Genomic DNA, 23,406 nt, shown 5'->3' on the forward strand with positions numbered 1-23,406 from the left:
TATTGTTGTTAGATTCAACCCTGATGACTTGTTGGTGTGGAATGCGAGAGGGAGAACATTATATAACCTCATCGTGTCTGCTGTCTGACTCTGTATAATCTTATCATGTCTGACTCAGTTGTGTCCAACTCTTTGCCACCCCATGACTGTAGCACGCCAGGCTCTTCTTTCCATGGAACTCTCCAGGCAAGAATACTGGAGTGGTAGCCATTCCCTTCCTCAGGGGATATTCCTGACCCAGGGATTGAACTTGGGTCTCTTGCATTGCAGGCAGATTCTTTACCATCTGAGTCACCAGGGAAGCCCAGTATAATCTTTTCATTAACTCTTATTCTTTAAGTGGGCCTGTTCTGGACGTGATTTTTTCAAGTGTTTCTCTAGTGTCCTAACTTCCCACCCACGGCCCCAACTCCCACCCTTGACTGTGGTGTTTCCAATCTATTTGAAACCCTGTCTCCAGTTTACTGTGCTTTATTTTTTCCCTTTAGTTGAGATATTTCATTGCACAGCTTAGGTACTGGTTGTCAGCTGAAATAACTAGTTACTATAGATGCCTATATCCTTTGTGGGGATGGGTAAGTGAAAGTGAAAGTTGCTCAGTCGTGTCCAACTCTTTGCGACCCCATGGACTATACAGTCCATGGAATTCTCCAGGCCAGAATACTGGAGTGGGTTGCCTTTCCCTTCTCCAGGGGATCTTCCCAACCCAGGGATGGAACCCAGGTCTCCCACATTGCAGGCAGATCCGTTACCAGCTGAGCCACAGGGGAAGTGGGGATGGGTAAAACTGTCACCAAATGCTGTTTCACTCAGATCACAAAAGTGACCCAAAGCCAATAAAGAAGTTATACAATTCCATCCTTGAAATGATAGATATCCTCCACCAGGCAATGGTTATTGAAATCAGCTACTTCTCAGATCTGTGGGCTCAGTTGCCAGACCCTAGTCTAGAACTGCTTTATTTCTATTGTCTTATTTGTGTGCTGGATCATTTATCTCGGCAGCAGACTTTTGCATGTGTCCTGCTGTCTACCCCTCAGCCCTCTGAAAGATGATTCATGCACCATTATCTTTAGCCATGATTCTGTGTCCTCTTGGACAACATCAGTGACTGAATGCATCTCTCAGCTCGTGCAGTAGTCTGCATCTCAGCAAATAGCCCATATCTGAAAGTTTGGTCTAACCTCCAGGATGCATTGGAAGGATTTTCTCTTAGGACTTCACTTCCATTCTTTTATCTGTAAACCACAGATGTGCTTGCCAACCACCATCCTGCCTTGCCCAATCTCATGTCTTTTAAGATCAAGTTTTTTTTTTAAATAAAAAATTCATTATTTTAAATTATACAATTCAGCAGCATTAATCACATTCACAATGCTATGTAACCATCACCACTATCTATTACCAGAGCTTTTTCATCATCCCAAAGAGAAATACTATAACCATTAAATAATAACTCCCCTGACTTCTCCCCCATAAGATCAAGTTTTAACTAAGTTCCTGAAATTAACAGAATAATAATTTTCCAACTAACATTCAAAGGTATCATCTCTGTGAGTTCAAGTTTCATTCTGTGGAGTTAACTTCCAATGAAGTAGATGGGAATCCAAGGTCAGACAGCTATAGTTTCCTCTCCTTGGACCCCCATCTTTTGCTATCTCTTCCTCTATTTTTTTTCCTGATACTGGAAATGACTTTCTCAAGAATTTTGTCAAAGAATTAGTATTATGGTACATGACATTAGGTTTGGCTTCTGCTCAAGTCACGGGATACTTGATATCTGATGAACTCCAGGAAAGTCGTTCTCACTTTTAAGCATTACCAATGACTGGAGTTCTAATATTACATCTTTACTCTTCAGGCCAAACAGTTACCCACATCTCCACCTCTAACATGCAGATACTTGATGGAAGAGTGATGTTTTCTGTTTGGAGAACTTTTGATAAGAAGGAAAGAAGAGAATGTGAGTGCTGAATGGAGAAATATTATTATGCAAGTTGAGAGGTTGAGGGTTGGGCTGAAGGAGGATGAAAAACAAAGAAGAAAAACCTAGTGAGCTTAAGAACAAATGTCATCTTTTCCAAAATTAGCCTAGCCTAAATTCAAAAGAAAATCTAAATTTGAAGCTCTATTCCTCTAGTAGTTGTGAGGCTTTGGAAAATTTATTTAGACACTTTAGAGTTCATAGTTCTCTTATATGTCAAGTAGTTCAGTTCAGTCACTCAGTCATGTCTGACTCTTTGTGACCCCATGGACCGCAGCACACCAGGCCTCCCTGTCCATCACCAACTCCTGGAGTTTACTCAGACTCACGTCCACTGAGTCAGTGATGCCATCCAACCATCTCATCCTCTGTCATCCCCTTCTCCTCCCGCCTTTAATCTTTCTCAGTATCAGGGTCTTTTCCAAGGAGGCAATTCTCCGCATCAGGTGGCCAAAGTATTGGAATTTCAGCTTCAGCATCAATCCTTCCAGTCAAGTAAGAACAATAATAATACATCTCTCATAGTTTTACTGATAATACTAGTAAAGTGTTTAGCACAGTATCTGATGCATACCCAGTACTCAATAAATCTCAGTCATTATATTATTAACAATAACACTAATTATAAAGCCAAGTGTAAAGTGTTAATTATCTAAACCTAAGATAATACAGATAATAAATTATAATTTATTCAATTACACATATATGGAATTTGATCAGATAGCTCATGAAATTTAAAAGCTCTTATCATTTAAAATGGATAACCAGCAAGGACCTACTGGATAGCACAGGGAATTCTGCTCAGTGTTAGCAGCCTGGAGGGGAGGGGAGTTTGTAGAAGAACATAGACATGTATATGTATGTCTGAGTCCCTTCGCTGTTCACTTGAAACTACTACAACATTTGTTCATCAGCTGTATCTCAATACAAAATAAAATGTTAAGAAAAACTCTTATCTGGAATTATGATAAATAAATCACCATTCTTTTTATATACTCAGTGATATTTCTATAACTGTATTATAAATAACGATTATGTAAGAAAGAAAAAAATTGAGTTTGTCTTATGACCTTATATTCTCCCAGTCTGTCACTTCCAAGACCGTAAATACTGGATTTCATACACTGTAACCTATGAGTCAGTAGCCATGAACTCCCAATATCAGTTTATTTGCTGTGGGTCACCCACATATCAGGCAGACCTTTCAGAATGATGGATTGGAGGAGAATGTTTAGAAGTCACCAAGCTAGGAGAACAACTTGTTGTCATAATCTCCTAGAACAACACAAATAGGAGACTATTAGCAGAATCCACAGATGTAATGTGCTTAGAGGCCTCTCTAAACCAGTTGTACCAGTCACACCAAGCACAGGATAAAGAAAGATATGTAAACATTTAGTTTACTGTGAAACAGGAGATACATGGTCTTAAACCAGAATACACAAAATGGAAAAGGTTTGGGGTGCATTTTTGGTACTGTTTTAAATATCCTTGTCAGTGTTGTGACTTTTTTCCCAAGTGCACATTACTAGTCACTTTATCTTAGGATTTAGGCAGGTAGCTAAATAATTAATCTTCACCAGAGAGGTTTCTGCTAAGCCTCCTCTAGAAGATGACCTTTTTGTAATGTTGAACTGACATATAACTGAATGATGGACGTGTTATTTACTGGCAAGCAATTTTCTCTTTCATTGGGGAGAGTTTTAAAATCATTGGACTTGTAAATGGTGACAGGATTGTTGGTCTAGATATGATTGAGCAGTTTAGTAATGTACATAATTATCATGACTGCCTGAAAGCTCTAGGCACCTTTTCACTTTTGATCATGATTTCAACTGCTGACGCCTAAATTACAAATCAAATGGTAGGAGGATCAATCATGATGCCAGAGGCATGGCTTAGTCATGCCAGTAAGCTTAAAATCGGGTTTTGTGAGGGGAGGTTGACTTATCAAAAATGGGAAAGGTTTGTGAACGAAAAGTTTCTACTTGTTTTGAAGGCATAATTTGGGGTTTATAAAACTTTCAGGACAAGGGGGATTGTCTTTTTCAGAAGACTTGTTTTTGGACAGGAGCCTTAAAAATCTCCATTTTAAAGAAGTTTGCTTAATATTATTTGGCAAACAAAGGTTACAAAATTAAAGGGGTAAGTTTGTAATTTGTAGCATAACCAAATTATAGGCATAAAAAGACATTGGTTAATGCTAAATAAGTTTTCTATGTCATAAAACTAGCAGTAAGATTTGGCATATTTCTCTAAAATAATTTAGCCAAATTAGTAGTCAAGAACATCATCATTTCACCAATGAGTAGTCAAGGACAAGAATTTTATTTTGTTTATTACGGTAGTTGTATTTTCTATGATAATGTATGGTCACAGATACATCAAATGCACTTTCATCTTGGACTCTGAAACGTGGTTAAGGCCTGAGAATTTTTGAGCCCGAGTTGAGGTTCACTGTCATATGATGTAGGGGTAATGATTTATAACTTGATTCTTACAAGTTTTGCATGTCAAATAAGTTAACTTTCAAAAGTCTCATGGAATTTTTAAGTAATTAAAAGATTTACATTTAAGTTCCTGAGCGAAATAAGATGAAATTTCTTCTGACTTAGCGTTTGACTGATGCCATGAGCATAACCTCTAGCTTCTGAGCACTTGTGGTTGTATTCACCTGGCTCCAAGATATTTACCCCAAAGCTCCAGGAGCTCTGCAAAAGCTGTGAAATCAAACTGCACACCATTCCTGTGCCTGTCTGTGAGCTGTACGTCAGTGTTCCAAAGGAAATAGATTTGGATGTATTCATCTTAAAACTGCTCTGATATTATACTATAAAAATAATTAATTATTCCTTTAAAGAAATACAGATCTGGCTGAGAAAGTAAACATGTGCATCTTAGGATATTTTAATCCAAAGATCTTTGGGAGTGGAGAATCTTGATATATCAAGTAATTAAAAATGCTTCCTGTGTGTGTGTTTGTGTGTTACACATAACATATGATTTTGAGAAAATGAATTTATTTCTTCTTGCTGATTAATATTTTCTTCCTTTACTGAAAAAATTGTCATAAATATTTATGACAACTAAAAATATCTATAGAATATGCTGTACATGTATCGAAATTTTCCTAAGACTGTGTAAGCAAACTGGTTAAAACAAATACAACAATCTTAGGATAATGCGTACATACGTGTGTGCTCAGCCACGTCTGACTCTTTGCAACCCCATGAACTGTAGCCCGCCAGACTCTTCTGTCCATGGGATTCTCCAGGCAAGAATACTGGAATGGGTGGCCACTTCCTTCTCCAGGGGATCTTCCCAACCCAGGGATTGAACCCGTGTCTCCTGTGTCTCCTGCATTGCAGGTAGACTCTTTATACCACTTGAGTCATCGGGGAAGCCCCAATCTGAGGATTAAACTGAAGTAAAATTCAAGCCAGGTACATATTGTTATGAAGTCCAGATACAGTCAGCCCTCTGAATCCTTGGGTTTGGCATCTGTGGTTTCAGCCGGCTGTGTGTGGATTGGCATCCACGGGATACCAAAGCCATGAATACAGGGGACCTGCTGTATTTGATGGAGAAGGCAATGGCACCCCACTCCAGTACTCTTGCCTGGAAAATCCCATGGACGGAGGAGCCTGGTGGGCTGCAGTCCATGGGGTCGCATAGAGTCGGACACGACTGAAGTGACTTACTAGCAGCAGCAGCTGTATTTGAACTTCAAATGATCCTTAAGATAATCCATGCCTGCCCCTTCCCTACAATTGAGGAAACTGATGCCTGTGGTCATGAAGTGATGTCCCTAATGGTATGTTGCTAATTGGTTGCAGAGCCCGGATTAAAATTGACTGCTGCTTTCTCTGAGTTCCCCTTACCTCAGTATTAATGCAGTGCTGGGTTACACCACTCATGGCTTGATCCAGCTACTTTGTTATTCAAATAGCAACGAAACATGATCTTACAGGGTTAATAGAAGCAGTAAATGTGTGTATTATTCAGGGTTTCATCAGGAAAGCAGGAACCACTCCAGGTTTTGCAGGTTGGAAGAGATTCAAGTCAGGGAATTAGAGGATTGTGCAACCATAGGGAGGATTGAAGACAGAGAGGTCAGGAAGACTACTATTGAAGTTCATGAAGTCAGAACGTTGGATGGGAGGGAAGTCATCGCTGATTATCTGTGCACCTAAGCAGGTGATTCACAGGGTGAATTCACCCAGGAGCCACTGCAGCTGCGTACCTGCCATGGGATTTTGCGGCAACTACTGCGGAGACTAATGGCCTGTCGCTCTCTTCAGCCCCCAAATCAAGTGGAAGTGCCTCTAATTGGCTGAAACAACTCTGAGACATAGAGGGAAAAGGATTCTAGAAAATTTGCCTATAGGTTTCCCCTTGTCAAACAGTGGAGACTACAAAGGCGCCATGATGATGCTGAGCTGACGATAGGCAACATATAATCCAGCGCAAACGATGCCACTTAAAGCTGTCAAGCAGAGAAAATTGTTTAGTGAAGGATTAAAAAAGAAATATGGCTAAGGCACCTGTCCTGTCTTCTTTTAAATGTAAAAAACCAACTTGGGACTAACCTGAGATATTTTAACCCAGTTAAAAACTATCTAAATTGGAAAGGTTAGCTATACTGTAACTTAGATGTGATTAATGCATATGCAGGTATACTTATGAAAAGTAGAGAAATTCTATTGTATTCATATTGTTTGTGAATTTTTTTCCCCCTAACATTTTGGATTTTTTAAAAACAGAATAGCAGCTCATTGTAACATTCATAGGTTCTGGGTATTAGGATGTGGACACATTGGAAGGGCCATTATTCAGCTACTGCTTAACTTGTAGTTCCAATACCATTCTCTAAAATTGCGAAGATTTTTAGGTTTCTCAAAGATAGAATTATCAATGTACACAGAAATCTCGACGTGTGTGATAAAGCAGTATATTGTAATATGGATCTTTTAGACTGGAGACATTTTGCCTAGGCAAAAAGAAACTCTTTTCTCCTTTGCAAGCAGTGTTGCCAAGATATTCCCCAGCCCTGCTTTATCTCTAAGCCTCACCATACCCCTGGCTTTCTGAGGCCTCAGGATAGGGTAATTGATGGGTTGTGCATCTGAAGATGACATGTGCCCAGGGTGGGGGGCAGAAATTGGCTGAGGTTTAGTGATGCAAGGAGGCATCTCTTTCAGATTGTATCATTTAACATGCTTTTGATCAAAAGAAACAAAATCCAAATCAAACTGGCTTAAATTATGACAGAAACGAATAGGCTTATTATTTAACCAATAGGCACAGGGTAAGCTTGAAGCACGGTTCATATTCTGAGCCAGAGGTTTTGATAGCATTAGGTCTCCAGCTTTATTCTTCTGTGATTGCATTGGCCCTTTTCCCTGTTTTCCCCTTCTCTCCTTGCATTTCATTCATTTTGGGATGATACAGGATTCGCTTGGAAGATACCAAAATGTGCACCAGAAGAGTTCCTTTCAACAGCTTCCCATCATGCACACCAAAGCACTCCCCAAGAAAGATTCATCTTCAGTGTCACAGGACCATGGCTATGTTTTCCTTAACTGCCTTTATTTTGTGTTCATTCTCTGTGTACACATTGATAATGACCTCTCAGACTAGGGGCTAGCAAACTGTAGCCTGTCCGTTTTTGTGCAGCCCATGGACTGAGAATGCTTTTTACATTTTCTAAAGGGTTGTAGAAAAAAAGAAAAGAATATGTGGCACAGACTTTATGTGGCCCACAAATCCTAAAATATTTGCTGTCAGGCACTCCATAGCAAAAAGTTGCCAACCGCTATCTTATACCATTATGTGATGCAAAGAAAACAACCCAACCCTCTTTGTTCCTAACACATTCCTGTTGTAGCTAATGCAATTCCTTTCATATAGCATTCTCATCTCTAAATACTTCTTCCCACCTTCCCTCTTAGGTCAAGTTTTCTGCTTTTATTAGAAGAGAAGGTGTTGCCAGGGAAATTTTTATTAATTTAGGAAGGGGAAGACCTGCAGGGGATGGTTAGGGGGAAGAGATGGGATGAAACTTCTCACTAATGTTAAAAGAAGTGAGCACTGAAAGGACTTTTGAGATTGTCTTGTTCAGTTGCGTCTTGTTCTGGGAGGGGAAATACCACCAGGGGATGGCAGGGGTTTGACCAAAGTCATAGTCAGCTGGCAAGAGAAATCGTCAGGGCCCAGCATTGGGGTCTAGTGCTACTTCCACCAATCCCTGCTACTTTTTTTTGACTCTGCATCTTTGGCTTACAGCCAATTTAAGCATACACTCAGGTGTCCCCAAATGTCCCTTTAACTAGGGACTTTCCCAGCAGTTCATAGCTCGTGCAGGAAAGAGTGATCCAGAACTCCCTTAAAGAGATTCATTCTTTTACTTTATTTTCTTCAGTTCACCTCATAAAGCCTCTTGAAATTTGCCCTGTCTTCCAATACTGTGTCCCTCTTCTTCCCCAGTAGTTGTATTTCAGGAGCCCTAGATTCATTTGGACATCACTGGCTGCTTTCTAGGATGACTCCATGATATTCTCTCATTTATTTAATTTATTAAAAAGTAATGACAAAAAATTTACCAGATGTTGAATGTACCTTCTTTAATTGTTTGCTCAAAGATTACCAATGACCTGTTAAAGTCCTTGGATTTATCAGCTTCCTCAGATTTCATTCTCCTTGATCTCACTCTCATTCCAACTTAACCAGCTTCCTGGTTGTGGTGCCTACTATGATACTGCCACCTCTACCTTGCCTTCTGATTTTTTTAGGTAGATTCTTTTTTTCTAGCTATGGCTCTAATTCCTCCTTCCACCCTCTAAGTATGGGTCTTAATATATTATTTCCCCCCATTGGTGATGTAACAAATTATCACGAACTTTATGGCTTCAAAAACCACCAATTTAGTATCTTTTTCTTTGGAGGTAGGAAGTCTAACTTAGATCTTATAGGCTAAAATCAAGGTGTAAATAGAGCTGTGTCCATTCTGGAAACTTTAAATGAAGAGTCTATTTCCTTGCATTTTCCAGCATCTAAGACTTCCTGTATAGCTTCCCTTGTGGAGCCTTCCTCCATCTTCAAACTGCATCATTCCAACCTTTGCTCCTGTCATCACATCTCCTTTTTCTGATTTTGACCCTCTTGGTTCCTTCTTATAAAGGCACTTCTGACCACACTGAACCTACCAGACTAATTGAGAATAACCTTGCTATTTCAAGATCCTTAACCACACATGCAAAGCGCTTTATGCCATAGAAGGTAAATTTTCACAGATTCCTAGAATTAGGATGTAGGCAACTTTAGGAGCCATCATTCTGACTCCTTCCACTTAGGTTTCTACAATGGGTTCTCAGCTACATTTGATTTTTCAGTGTTAGGGGCACCCTTTGCCTCTTTTTTTTTTAATGCTTCCTCCAGAAGCATGACTGAATCCATGAAGGTTATTCTCTTGCATTTCAAACTCATTATCTGCAAAACTATTCAAATCTCTGCTTGCTTCATTTCACTTGCACCTCAATTTAGGTTCATATTGCTTCTTAAATGAATTCCATTAAAAATATCCTGTGACCCTCGGTTTCGTCATCTGGACTATCAGCATGCTGTGAAAGTAGTCTAAATTACCTTCCATCGCTTTGTGTTTTATACTTGTGTAGTATCCTATCCTCTCTAGGGGACAGAAAACATATCATGCCCAAATTTATATCTAAGTCCCACCTCCTTGTTTTGTGCAAAGAAAATACTCAGTAATCCATTAGCATGATCTTTTTAAAAAGTTACAGAGTCCAGGGATGCACTGATCTAGAACATGTGATGAAGGATTTAGTTGCCAGAAAACTGTGCCTAAATGAATGACTCCTGAATTTTTCACTGGGAGACTTTTTTTCTGGTCTTAGCAAACATCTTCTGACACAGACTCTAAATTATTCTTGAAATACTAAGCAATACATCTTTATGTACTCATTAATCACACCCAAATTGACTAAGAAGCACTCTGCCAAATATTAGGAAGGGTATGAAGATGTCTATGCTTCTATAAGAAGTGAGTAGCTTCTATAAACTTCTTCTGAAAGTAACATTAGAATGTGACTTTTCCAACTACCCAACTGTAGAACTCTAGCCTTTAGCAGGCTTGTAAAACTCTTGGAAGCAAATAACATAGTATCTGCCTGAACCCAGCTCCTTAATAGTTCTAAAAATCTTTTGTGAGGCCAATGAGAATTTGACATTTGTCAGGATAGTTCTTTTAAATGTTTTTTGTATTATGCTTATTAGAAATGAAGTTTCTGCCAGGTGGTATGAGTGTTCCTATGCTGCTGGAGAAGGGATAGGCTACCCACTCCAGTATTCTTGGGCTTCCCTTGTGGCTCAGCTGGTAATCCGCTTGCAATGTGGGAGACCTGGGTTCGATCCCTGGGTTGGAAAGATCCCCTGGAGAAGGGAAAGGCTACCCACTCCAGTGTTCTGGCCTGGGGAATTCCATGGACTGTATAGTCCATGGGGTCGCAAAGAGTCAGATACGACTGAGCAACTTTCACTTTGAGTTTCATGCTGCTGGAAGCTGGGCATGATCATTAGGCATTGCCTTTGATAAAGAATGGCACAAGAGTGTGGGAGCTGGCAGAGTTCTCTCTGAAGATCTTTGACACGTGTTAATCATCATGATGCTTGCAGTATTAATAGAAAGTTGAGGAAATTAACCGCCCCTTACACTTGAATATCTCTGTAAATTTCCGAATATGCTATATTTCTTGTGATGATGACAGGTGTATTTCCCCAAACTTCAAAATTACCTACGTCATTTGCTTTTCCTTTTACTGTTGAAGAGCAACATTTTATTTGTTACACTCAAGAGGCTAGGTTGTTATTGTGGTACCATTTCATTTGAAAGCATATACCAACATATTCTTGCCTGGAGAATCCCATGGACAGAGGGGCCTGGGTCGCAAAGAGTCAGACACCAGCATATGTAAGAATTTTTAATATTTCAATATATGATATGTAGTGAAATAAATAAGATCTCAGTTATTGAATTTGTACTTTTGAATAGCTATATTGGCTTTCTGATAATAAGCAGTGAATAATAATTGATTGTATTAGTATCATGAATATACTAGCAAACTATGGTATGTTCAAGAATTTCTTATTTTCAAATAATTTGAATTTGTAAGACTCTGAATTGAGTGGCATATATTAATATTGAATGACATTTGAATTTCAACTTCCCTGAGTAGTGATACTATGTTCCATCATGAAAATATAAAAGCAGAGAAGTGCTGAGGGAGAAAGAATTTGCTTATTTATAGGCACAAATCACCAATATTAAACTATCATGAAAATCACCACTTAAATTTATTGGTTTAAAAGTTGTCTGTATGCTTAAGAATTTACAGTGTTCATAAAGTAGAATCTTATTTGATTTGCCAGATGCAAGAAAATATATTAGTGGTGTCCATTCCATTATTAAAGAAAGTTTATATCATTTTGTCTGTCTCGGTAGGGTGGATATATTTCCCTTGAAAATTTGAGACTAGTGAACTTAGAGGGAACTCTAAGAATAGTCATTGGTAGACTATGATGTGAACTTTTATCTCTATTTTCTCATGTAGTTTAAAGGAATTTAATTTGTGAAAGGATTATTTATTGAACTGGTGTTATAGACCAGTGTCTCCAGTATTAATGGGGCAGAAATATCCATGCATATAATAGCAAGCCACTTTCTTAAATTCCTAAATACGTTATCTAGAAACCTGAAAGCATCACAGTTGTATGTATTAATATATGGGAAAATGTGTTGGCTTGTTATCCAGTAGTCTAATCAAGACTAGATCAGACTAAGTTGAGTGTTCACTCATTATGAAATATCACAGATGGGATCAAAAATAAAATGTTTCCAAATAGCACATTTAATATGAAGTTAGGAAGAGATTTTGATATAGGCTATAAAAAAGGTTTTCTTCTGACTTGATTAGCTTATTTTCTCATGCATACAAAAGCCCCCAAGTGTCTTGATCTTTTTTTCCTGAAATTTGAACAATTAAATTTTACCTTTACCTACAATAGCTTTGAAGAGGATTTATATTATGTGGTAGCTATTTGTACATTTAATTAATTTTTCCTGTCATCAGCATTGAAAGCATTTATTCATTTATTAGCACTTGCAGCAAAGATGAAGTTAAAGAAGTAATTAAGATGTGGGTTGTTTTGCTCTCCTACAAATATTGAATGTCATTAACATTTTAGTATCTTTTCTGTTAGCTTAATTAAGAGTTGAATTATATTAAGCAACACTTGTATATTTTACTAATTCTAAAAGTTTAATCTACCTGTAAAATACATTTTTATTTTCATGTACTGCCTCACATTGTTTTCTGTAATAATACCTTTGTTTATAGCTTCTATTTGACACTAAAATTTGCAAAGGGCTCAAATGTTTCCAATGTTTATGTATCTCATCAGTTCACTCTTCTGTTTTGGCTTATGATTAGCTCTTAGATTGATCTGTACATTTACTGATACTAATCATTTTGCCACTTTTAATTGCATCCTGGGCTTTCCTGGTGGCTAGGCAGTAAAGAATCCGTCTGCTAAGCAGGAGATACAGGTTTGATCCCTGAGTCGGGAAGATCCTCTGGAGGAGGAAATGGCAACCCACTCCAGTATTCCTGCCTGGGAAATCCCATGGAGAGAAGAACTTGAGGGGCTATAGTCCATGGGGTTGCAAAAGAGTTGCACACGGCTTAGTGACTCAAAAACAACAACAAATTGCATCCTGGTTTCACTTTTCTGGTTGGACTTCCCTAGTGGCTCAGGCAGTAAAGTGTCTGCCAGCAATGCAGAAGACCTGGATTCGATCCCTGGATCGGGAAGATCTCCTGGAGAAGTAAATGGCAACCCATTCCAGTATTCTTGCCTGGAAAATCCTATGGACAGAGGAGCCTGGTAGGCTACAGTCCATGGGGTCGCAAAGAGTCGGATGCGACTGAGCGACTTCACTTTCTTTTCTCTTTCACTTTTCTAAATTGAGAGGTAGGCTAAATTAGTCCCTGCAGACCACCACCCAATGAGTTTACACAAAAAAGGAGATCAGTCAAAGTTAGTGTTTAATGTAAGGAAATTAAAATGTGAATTAGCACCTTTAAATAAGATGCTAGTATACAAACATCTGTCCTTATAAACATGAATTCCCATCACAGTGAAATATCTATCAAAATATTGCTGTTAATGGATGTTCTTTTCATTTTTTTTAATATAACCCTTTTTCAGCATAATAAAATGATTTAGCATATGAAAAGCCTATTTCCATGTGCTTATCATTTGTGTATCTTCTTTCAGAAAAAATGTCTTTTAGAATTATTTGCCCATTTTTTATTTGAGTTGGCTTGAAAGAATTTTTACAATACATTCTGATTAGAAGTCCCTTATCAGAAATGTGTTTTGCAAATATTTTCTCTTAATCTGTGTGTGAATTTTGCTTTGTTAATGGTGTTCATTGAAAAATACAAGGTTTTATTTTTGATGATACCCAGTTAATATTTTTTCTTTTGTTGTTCATGCTTTTTGTGTCATATGTAAGAAACCACTTTCTTGTCCAATATATTGATGATTTGCATCCGTACTTTCTCATTTTCTAGAAGTTTTGTAGTTTCAGCTTTGACATTTACATTTGTTGCTGGGTATCCATGGGAAATTGGTCATAGGGTATCCACCCCCCTGTAGTGGATATCAAAATCCTCTGATACTATAGTCCCTTATACAAAATGGCATGGTGTTTTCGTATAACTGACATACGTCCCTTATACTTTGTCATTTCTAGATTAGTCAAAATACATAATACAATGTTAAGTGCTATGTGAATAGCTGTAAATACAAGGTAAACACTATGTGAATAGTTGCCAGTGTGTGGCAATTTTAAGCTTTGTTTTTTTGAACTTTTTGTAATGTTTTTGGTAATATTTTTGATCTTCAGTTGTTTGAATCCATGGATGCAGAAACTACAGATACAGACAGTATGTTTCTGATACATTTACAGTTAACTTCGGTATGTGATATGAAGTAGGGATGCAACTTCATTCTTTTAGTATAAATATTTAGTTGTCCTTATGTCATTTTTTGAAAAGACTATTTTTTCCCCTCAGTGAATTGTCTCTGTGCCCTTGTCAAAAATCTTAAATCTGGGGATCTGTATTAGGACTCTCCATTTCATCCCATTGACCTGAATGTTCTTATGCTAGTACCACACTCTCTTTCATTTTGTAGCTTTTCAGTAAGTTTTGAAATTGCAAAATATGAGTGCTCCAACTTTGTTCTTCCCAGGATTATTTTCACTGTTTTTACCCTTGCATTTTCATATCACTTTTAGGCACGACTTGTCAATTTCTATAAAGTGGAAACCTAAGATTTTAATAGGGACAGCTTTGAATCTGTAGGATAAATCAGAAAGCATTGTCATCTTGACAGTGTTAAGTCTTTTGATCCATTAACATGGGATATTTTTGCACTTATTTAGGTCTTTAAAATTTTTTTCAACAAATATTTTGTAGTTTTCACTATGCAAGTCTTATACTTTCTTTGTGAAGTTTATTCCTAAGTGTTCTACTGTTTATGATGCTAATGTAAATGGGATTGCTTTTTAAAATTTCATTTGCAGATTTGCTCATTGCAAATGTATAGAATCAAGTTGGTTGTTGTATATTGATCTTGAATTCTGTACCCTTGCTGAACTTGTTTAATATTTCCAATAGTTTTTTTTTTCTGTGTGTGAGGATATTTTAGGATTTTCTTTATATAGAAATCATGTCATCTACAAATGGTAGTACTTTTTAAAATATTAATTAATTGTTTGACCATGCAGCTTGTGGGATCTTAGTTTCCTAACCAGGGATTGAACCCAGGCCCTCAACACTGTGAGTATGGAGTCCTAACCACTGGATCACCAGAGAATTTCCAAATAGTGATAGTTTTACTTCCTCCTTTCAATTTTGGATGCTTTTATTTCATTATCTTGCCTAATTTTATTGACTAGAATCTATATTACAGTGTTGAGTAGAAACAGCAAAAGTGGAAGTTCTTGTCCTGTTTCTCATCAAAGGGCTAGTTGTCTAGTTTTACTGTTAAATGTGTTAACTCTGGGTTTCTTGTAGATGTCCTTTATTCAGTTGAACTGGGTCCTTCTATTCCTTAATCGTTGAATGTTTTTTTATCATGAAGAGTATTGGAGATTTTTGAAAATGTTTTTTTCTTTATCAATTAAGATGGTCATGTGATTTTGGTCCTTAATTTATTAACATGTTTTATTACAGTGATTAATTTTTGGATGTGAAGCTAGTCTTAATTTCCAGGGAAATATCTCACTTGGTAGTAGTGTATAATTTTTTATATGCTGCTGGATTTGATTTCCTGTTTTTTTCTTGAGGGTGTTTACATCTATATTTGTAAAGAGATATTAACCAGTAAGGCCTTCCCTGGTGGCTCAATGGTAAAGAATCTGCCTGCAATGCAGGAGACCCAAGTTCAATCCCTAGGTCAGGAAGATCCCCTGGAGAAGGGCATGGCAACCCAACCACATATTCTTGCCTGGAGAATCCCATGGGCAAAGGAGCCTTGCAGACTGTAGTCCACAGGGTTACACAGAGTTGGACATGACTGAAGTGACTAAGCAGCAGCGGCAGCAGCATTAAATAGTAAATTATGTTTACTGGGATTTCTTTGCCTAGTTTTGGTATCAGGGTAATCAAGTGTCATAATGAGATGGGAACTATCATGCTCTTTTTTGGACTATTCCATTTTTTGGAATATTCTTTGAAGTATTAGTGTGAGTTGTTCATTAAATATATGGTAGAACTTACTGTAAAAGCAGATGAGCCTGAGATTTTCTTTGCTGAAAGCTTTTAATTACTAATGTAATGTTTTTTAATAGGTCATTGAGATATTCAATTTCTTCTTGAATCTGTTGCAATAATTTTGTCATACTGGAAATTTGAGCATTTCAATTATTTTCCATTATTTTGAAGTATCTTTTGTTGTTGTTTTTCAGTCACTGAGTCATGTCTGACTCTTTGCGACATCATGAACTGTAACACGCCATGCTCCTCTGTCTTCCAGTACCTCCAGGAATTTGCTCAAACTCATGTCCATTGAGTCAATGATGCTAACCATCTCATCTGCTGCTCCCTTCGCCTTTTGCCTTCAATCTTTCCCAGCATCAGGGTCTTTTCCAATTAGTCAGTTCTTCCCGTTAGGTGGCTAAAGTATTGTAGTTTCAGCTTCAGCAGCAGGCCTTCCAATGATTACTCAGGATTGATTTCCTTTAGGATTGGCTGGTTGGATCTCCTTGCTATCCAAGGAACTCTCAAGAGTCTTCTCTAATACAACAATTCAGAAGCATCACTTCTTCAGCACTCAGGCTTCTTTCCCCCACCCCCCAATTATTTTCATTAGTTGGAGGCTAATTACTTTACAATATTGTAGTGGTTTTTGTCAGCCTTCTTTTTTTTAACTTTATTTTATTATTATTTTTTGGTTAATAATTTTTTTTTCCCATTTATTATTTTTTTCATTTATTTTTATTAGTTGGAGGCTAATTACTTTACAATATTGTAGTGGGTTGTGTCATATATTGGCATAAATCAGCCATGAATTTACATGTATTCCCCATCCCGACCCCCCCTCCCACCTCCCTCTCCACCCGATCCCTCTGGGTCTTCCCAGTGCACCAGGCCTGAGCACTTGTCTCATGCATCCAACCTGGGCTGGTGATCTGTTTCAGCCTAGATAATATACATGTTTCGATGCTGTTCTCTCGAAACATCCCACCCTTGCCTTCTCCCACAGAATCCAAAAGTCTGTTCTGTACATCTGTGCCTCTTTCTCTGTTTTGCATATAGGGTTATCATTACCATCTTTCTAAATTCCATATATATGCGTTAGTATACTGTATTGGTCTTTATCTTTCTGGCTTACTTCACTCTGTATAATGGACTCCAGTTTCATCCATCTCATTAGAACTGATTCAAATGAATTCTTTTTAATGGCTGAGTAATACTCCATGGTGTATGTGTACCACAGCTTCCTTATCCATTCGTTTGCTGATGGGCATCTAGGTTGCTTCCATGTCTTGTCTATTATAAACAGTGCTGCAATGAACATTGGGGTGCACGTGTCTCTTTCAGATCTGGTTTCCTCAGTGTGTATGCCCAGAAGTGGGATTGCTGGGTCATATGGCAGTCCTATTTCCAGTTTTTAAAGAAATCTCCACACTGTTCTCCATAATGGCTGTACTAGTTTGCATTACCACCAACAGTGTAAGAGGGTTCCCTTTTCTCCACACCCTCTCCAGCATTTATTGCTTGTAGACGTTTGGATAGCAGCCATCCTGACTGGCGTGTAATGGTACTTCATTGTGGTTTTGATTTGCATTTCTCTGATAATGAGTGATGTTGAACATCTTTTCATGTGTTTGTTAGCCATCTGTATTTCTTCTTTGGAGAAATGTCTGTTTAGATCTTTGGCCCATTTTTTGATTGGGTCATTTATTTTTCTGGAATTGAGCTATAGGAGTTGCTTGTATATTTTTGAGATTAATCCTCTGTCTATTTCTTCATTTGCTATTATTTTCTCCCATTCTGAAGGCTGCCTTTTTACATTGCTTATAGTTTCCTTTGTTGTACGAAAGCTTTTAAGTTTAATTAGGTCCCATTTGTTTATTTTTGCTTTTATTTCCAATATTCTGGGAGGTGGGTCATAGAGGATCCTGCTGTGATTTATGTCGGAGAGTGTTTTGCCTATGTTCTCCTCTAGGAGTTTTATAGTTTCTGGTCTTACATTTAGATCTTTAATCCATTTTGAGTTTATTTTTATGTATGGTGTTAGAAAGTGTTCTAGTTTCATTCTTTTACAAGTGGTTGACCAGTTTTCCCAGCACCACTTGTTAAAGAGGTTGTCTTTTTTCCATTGTATATTCTTGCCTCCTTTGTCGAAGATAAGGTGTCCATAGGTTCGTGGATTTATCTCTGGGATTTCTATTCTGTTCCATTGATCTATATTTCTGTCTTTGTTCCATTACCATACAGTCTTGACGACTGTGGCTTTGTAGTAGAGTCTGAAGTCAGGCAGGTTGATTCCTCCAGTTCCATTCTTCTTTCTCAAGATTACTTTTGCTATTCGAGGTTTTTTGTATTTCTATATGAATTGTGAAATTATTTGTTCTAGTTCTGTGAAAAATACTGTTGGTAGCTTGATAGGGATTGCATTGGTATAGATTGCTTTGGGTAATATAGTTATTTTGACAATATTGATTCTTCCAATCCATGAACACAGTATATTTCTCCATCTGTTTGTGTCCTCTTTGATTTCTTTCATCAGTGTTTTATAGTTTTCTATGTATAGGTCTTTTCTTTCTTTAGGTAGATATACTCCTAAGTAGTTTATTCTTTTTGTTGCAATGGTGAATGGTATTGTTTCCTTAATTTCTTTTTCTGTTTTCTCATTGTTAGTGTATAGAAATGCAAGGGGTTTCTGTGTGTTAATTTTATATCCTTCAACTTTACTATATTTGTTGATTAGCTCTAGTAATTTTCTGGTAGAGTCTTTAGGATTTTCTATGTAGAGGATCATGTCATCTGCAAACAGCAAGAGTTTCACATCTTCTTTTCCTATCTGGATTCCTTTTACTTCTTTTTCTGCTCTGATTGCTGTGGTTAAAACTTATGAGCCTTCTTTATAGTCCAACTCTCATATCTGAGACTACTGCAAAAGCCAAGTGAAAAGTAAAAGTGAAAAGTCGCTCAGTCGTGTTCGACTCTTTGCAACCCCATGGACTGTAGCCTACCAGGCTCCTCCATCCATGGAGTTTTCTAGGCAAGAGTACTGGAGTGTGTTGCCATTTCCTTCTCCAGAGGATCTTCCCCACCCAGCTTGGACTATTCTGATCTTTGTCAGTAAAGTGATATCTGCTTTTTAATACACTTTCTAGGTTTGTCATAGCTTTTCTTCCCAGGAGCAAGCATATTTTTTTAATTTCATGGCTGCATCCCTCATCCGTCTGCAGTGATGTTGGAGCCTAAGAAAATTATCTGTCACTGCTTCCACTTTTTCCCCTTCTGTGGGACAGGATGCCATGAAGTTAGTTTTTTAATGTTGAATATTAAGCTAGCTTTTTCACTCTCCTGTTTCATCCTCATCAAGAGACTCTTTAATTGCTCTTCATGTTCTGCCATTAGAATGATATCATTTGCATACCTGAGGTTGTCGATATTTCTCCCAGCAATCTTGATTCCAGCTTGTGATCCTTCTACCCTCTCATGATGTACCCTGCATAGAACTTAAATAAACCAGGTGACAGTATATAGCCTTGATGTACTCCTTTCCCAATTTTGAACCAGTCTGTTGTTTCATGTAAGGTTCTGTTATTTCTTGACTTGCATACAGGTTTCTCAAGAGGCAGGTTAGGTGGCCTTGTATTCCCATCTCTTTAAGAATTTTCCACAGTTTGTTATGATCCACACAGTCAAAGGCTATTGTGTAGTCAATGAAGCAGAAGTAGATATTTTTCTGAAATTCCCTTGGTTTCTCTATGATCCAACAGATGTTGGCAATTTGGTCTCTGGTTCCTCTGCCTTTTCTAAACAACTTGTACATCTGGTAGTTCTCAGTTCACGTACTACAGAAGCCTAGCATGGAGGATTTTGAGGAGTATCTTCATCATAGTTGCTATAAGCATTGCAATTAATATATTAAAACAATCTATCTTTGATTAATCTTAATTTTACTGTATATAGAATGGCTTTGATACAGCTGCTTTCTTCTCCACTCTATGTGATATATATATATATATATATATATATATATATATATCTTGCTCAGTTGTGTCCAACTCTTTGCAACCCCATGGACTGTAGCCTGCCAGCCTACTCTGTCCATGGGATTCTCCAGATAAGAATGCTGGAGTGGGTTGCCATTCCCTTTCACAAGGATCTTCCCAACCCAGGGATGAACCGAGGTCTCCTGCACTATTCTACTGCTAAGTCACTTCAGTCGTGTCCGACTCTGTGCGACCCCATCCCTGGGATTCTCCAAGGAAGAACACTGGAGTGGGTTGCCATTTCCTTCTCCAATGCATAAAAGTGAAAAGTGAAAGTGAAGTTGCTCAGCCATGTCTGACTCTTCGCGACCCCATGTACTGCAGCCTACCAGGCTCCTCCGTTCATGGGATTTTCCAGGCAAGGGTACTGGAGTGGGCTCCTGCACTATAGGCAGACTCTTTACCATCTGAACCACCAGGTTTACCTCTTTTATACCATATGAGCCCATCAAGACAGTTTTATAATTACTGCTTTATGTAGTTTTCTTTTAAATGAGATGGGAGTAGAAAGTATTCCAAGCAAAACAGATTTAAACTCTTCATTATATTTTCTGTTAACTGTAATGGGAATCTTTAATCCTTCTTGTTCATTTGAGTGATTGTATGGTGTCCTTTTATTTTAGCTGAAAAGATTTATTTTAGTATTTCTTCTTGGCCAGGTCTGCTCGTGAAAATTTCTTTCAGTTTTTGTTCATCTGCGACTATCTTAATATTTCCTTTATTTTTGAAGCAGTGTTTTGCTGGATATAGAAATCTTGGTTGGTCTCTCTTTACTTTTATTATCTTGATATTTAACTTACCACCTTCTGGCCTCTATGATTTCTAATGAATAGTCAGTTGTTAATCTTGTTGAAACTCCTTTGTGTTTTTCACTTGCTATTTTCAAAATCCTCTCATTGTCCTTGAATTTTGGCAGTTTTACTGATATGTCTGGGCATGGTTATCTTTGACCTTATTATCTTTGGAAATTTGTTGAAAATAATGGGCATATAGATTAATGGTTTTCATCTACTTTGGAAGTTTTCAGCCATTATTTCTTCAAATATTCTACTGAGGTCTGTGCTTGGTCAGTTTATTTGCTATCTAGTGATTGGAAAGACTAAAAAAATTGCCTTGAACCAGTAAACTTTCCAGCATTTTCCTAGAAGTTCTCTGTGTGTGTTTAAGTATACCTTAACACTTTGGCATTTGACATCTTTGCATGGGCCTTTACTCCTGGCTTGTGCAGAAACTCAAGGTCAGTCAGAGATGATAGGTTTGGGTTCTGGGTCTCCTCTGGACATGCACACAGTCCTGTACATGCCTGTGGCTCCAGAAATAGCTTTTCAAAGCTGCTGATGGTCATCTTATTCACTCCATTTTCCTTTTTGATGTTTTGGCTATATTCCTGTTTGTCCCATCTGGTTTTACCTCCTCAGGAAGATGAAATATGAAACACTTGCTGGTGATTAATTTTGCAAAAAGGTAAAACATTGTGAAGATATCACTTTCCTCGCTGAGCAAGTTCTAAGTCAGGTCAAATAAAGAGAAGTCCTTGAATGGGGCTTTTTAAAGGGGCAGCAAGTAATTGTCCTCTTGAGATGGAGCTTTGTGAAGTGTTCCCAATCCAGCCTTCCCCCTTCATAGGCTGTGAGGCTATTGGCTTGTTTCTTTAAGGGTAACACAGAACTATGAAGAGGGGGTAGTAGTATAGAGTTAAAATGCTACAACCCTCACTGTTCTTACTAAGACTCAGTCTTCAGATTGTTGCCAGGTTTTGGTTAATTTCCAGAGGTCTGAAAAAGTTGATCCTGGCAATTTTCTCCAGTGTTCTTTTAGCTGCCACAAAGAAGTAGATTTTCAGTGGTCAATATTGCACCATTCTGCAGGTGCTTCTCGTTTGAGCACTTGTATTTTATGATTCAGTGTTTTGAAAATTTTTTCATCACTTTATACTTAATTTAAAAAGTACTAAATTAATTAGTGCTTTCAGTTAAAAATAAAGTTAGTACATTAGGGTATAGTTGACATACTGTTAAAAGTGTAGGATTTAATTATTTGAAGTGTTATAAATCCTGAATATTTTCTTTATTTAGTACGTTTTAACATAAAGATTTAACAATTCATCTAAATGTTCTTTTCAAAATCCTGTTCAAATAGTTGGCCATGAAAACTATTTCTAAAATTAAACATCTGTTGTCATTCAGTAAGAATGAACTAGAAGTAGGAGTTCTGAAAAAAATCGTCTAGTTTCTTCTGAACTTGAGAAGAGCCTAGTGTAGGTCAGAGATATTTTGAAAAACATAGTTTTATGACAATAAACTGTAGTGAGTTACATTTACTTAGAAGTGAAATAACCTAATTTATTTTTCCTATACTCTGTTTTAGGGAACTAAAATAATTTTAAAGCCTTATAGTTTTATTCTTTAATTCACAATAGCTTTCAGAATATGCCTTTAGGTCAATACTAATTCAGTGTAATTTCAAACACTTATATTCACTGTATATTAAAATGTATTTGAGTTCTTCACAATATTCATAGTAGTTTCAAAATTTTAAAGATTTACCTGCATTCTATAGAGTTCATCTAATACATTTAACTTAACAGATTGACATAAAAAGTCATTGGTATTGTCCCCTGATACTTCTAGCATGCAACCAATGAAGGAAACATGCTCTGTTTAAAAACCTCTTGATGACACTTATATAATAAAAAATGGGATTAAGAAATTTTTTGTATTCGTGGGTTCAAATATTATTTTATAACTTAAAAATCCATTTCTGTTTCTATTAAGTTGATGTCTTCAGGAAAGTGCTGTAACTGTTTAATGCATCACTTTTTAAATTCTTGTATTGAGATGAAATTTTCTTCTTCTGAAATGTATGTCTTTAAGTATCAATAAGTGATTTTTTTTTAGTTTTACTGACTGTGTAACTCATACCTTAATCAATAATTACATTTCTATCAGTCCCTATTTTTCCCTCATGCCCCTTACAGCCAGTTCCTACATATCAATTGTAACCTGTTTCTGATTTCTGTTACTATCAGTTAATTTTGACTGTTATTGAGCTTCATATAAATACAGTCATTCAGTAGATAATCTCTTGTGTCTGGCTCCTTTTGGTCAATATAATGTTTTTGAAATTGATCCTTGCTGTTGTGTATGTCAGTATGCATGTATGTATGTATGTATGGCATTTTCCTACATAAATACATAGCTACTTTGTATTCATTCTCTTGGAAGGGAAGATTTGGATTTGTCTCATGTTTCAGAGTATTATAAAGAAAGTCCTGGCTATGATTTCTCAAAAGGGGCATGAAATAGGAATAGAAAGCATACTTATAATTATGTAAAAATTTGTTAAATGTGTGTATTATATAATAAAACATACATACCTGCTATAGTTCTAAAAGAATAACACTAATAATGGCAGTTAACACATGTTTGAGTATTAACTTGTGCTAGACCCTTTCCTAATTATTGCACACATTGTATGTCATTTACTTTAATGCTACAAAGTAGGCAGATTATGATTATTTCCACTGCAGATTTTATAGTATAAG

Source organism: Muntiacus reevesi, chromosome X (genome assembly GCF_963930625.1).
Source record: "Muntiacus reevesi chromosome X, mMunRee1.1, whole genome shotgun sequence".
NCBI lineage: Eukaryota > Metazoa > Chordata > Mammalia > Artiodactyla > Cervidae > Muntiacus > Muntiacus reevesi.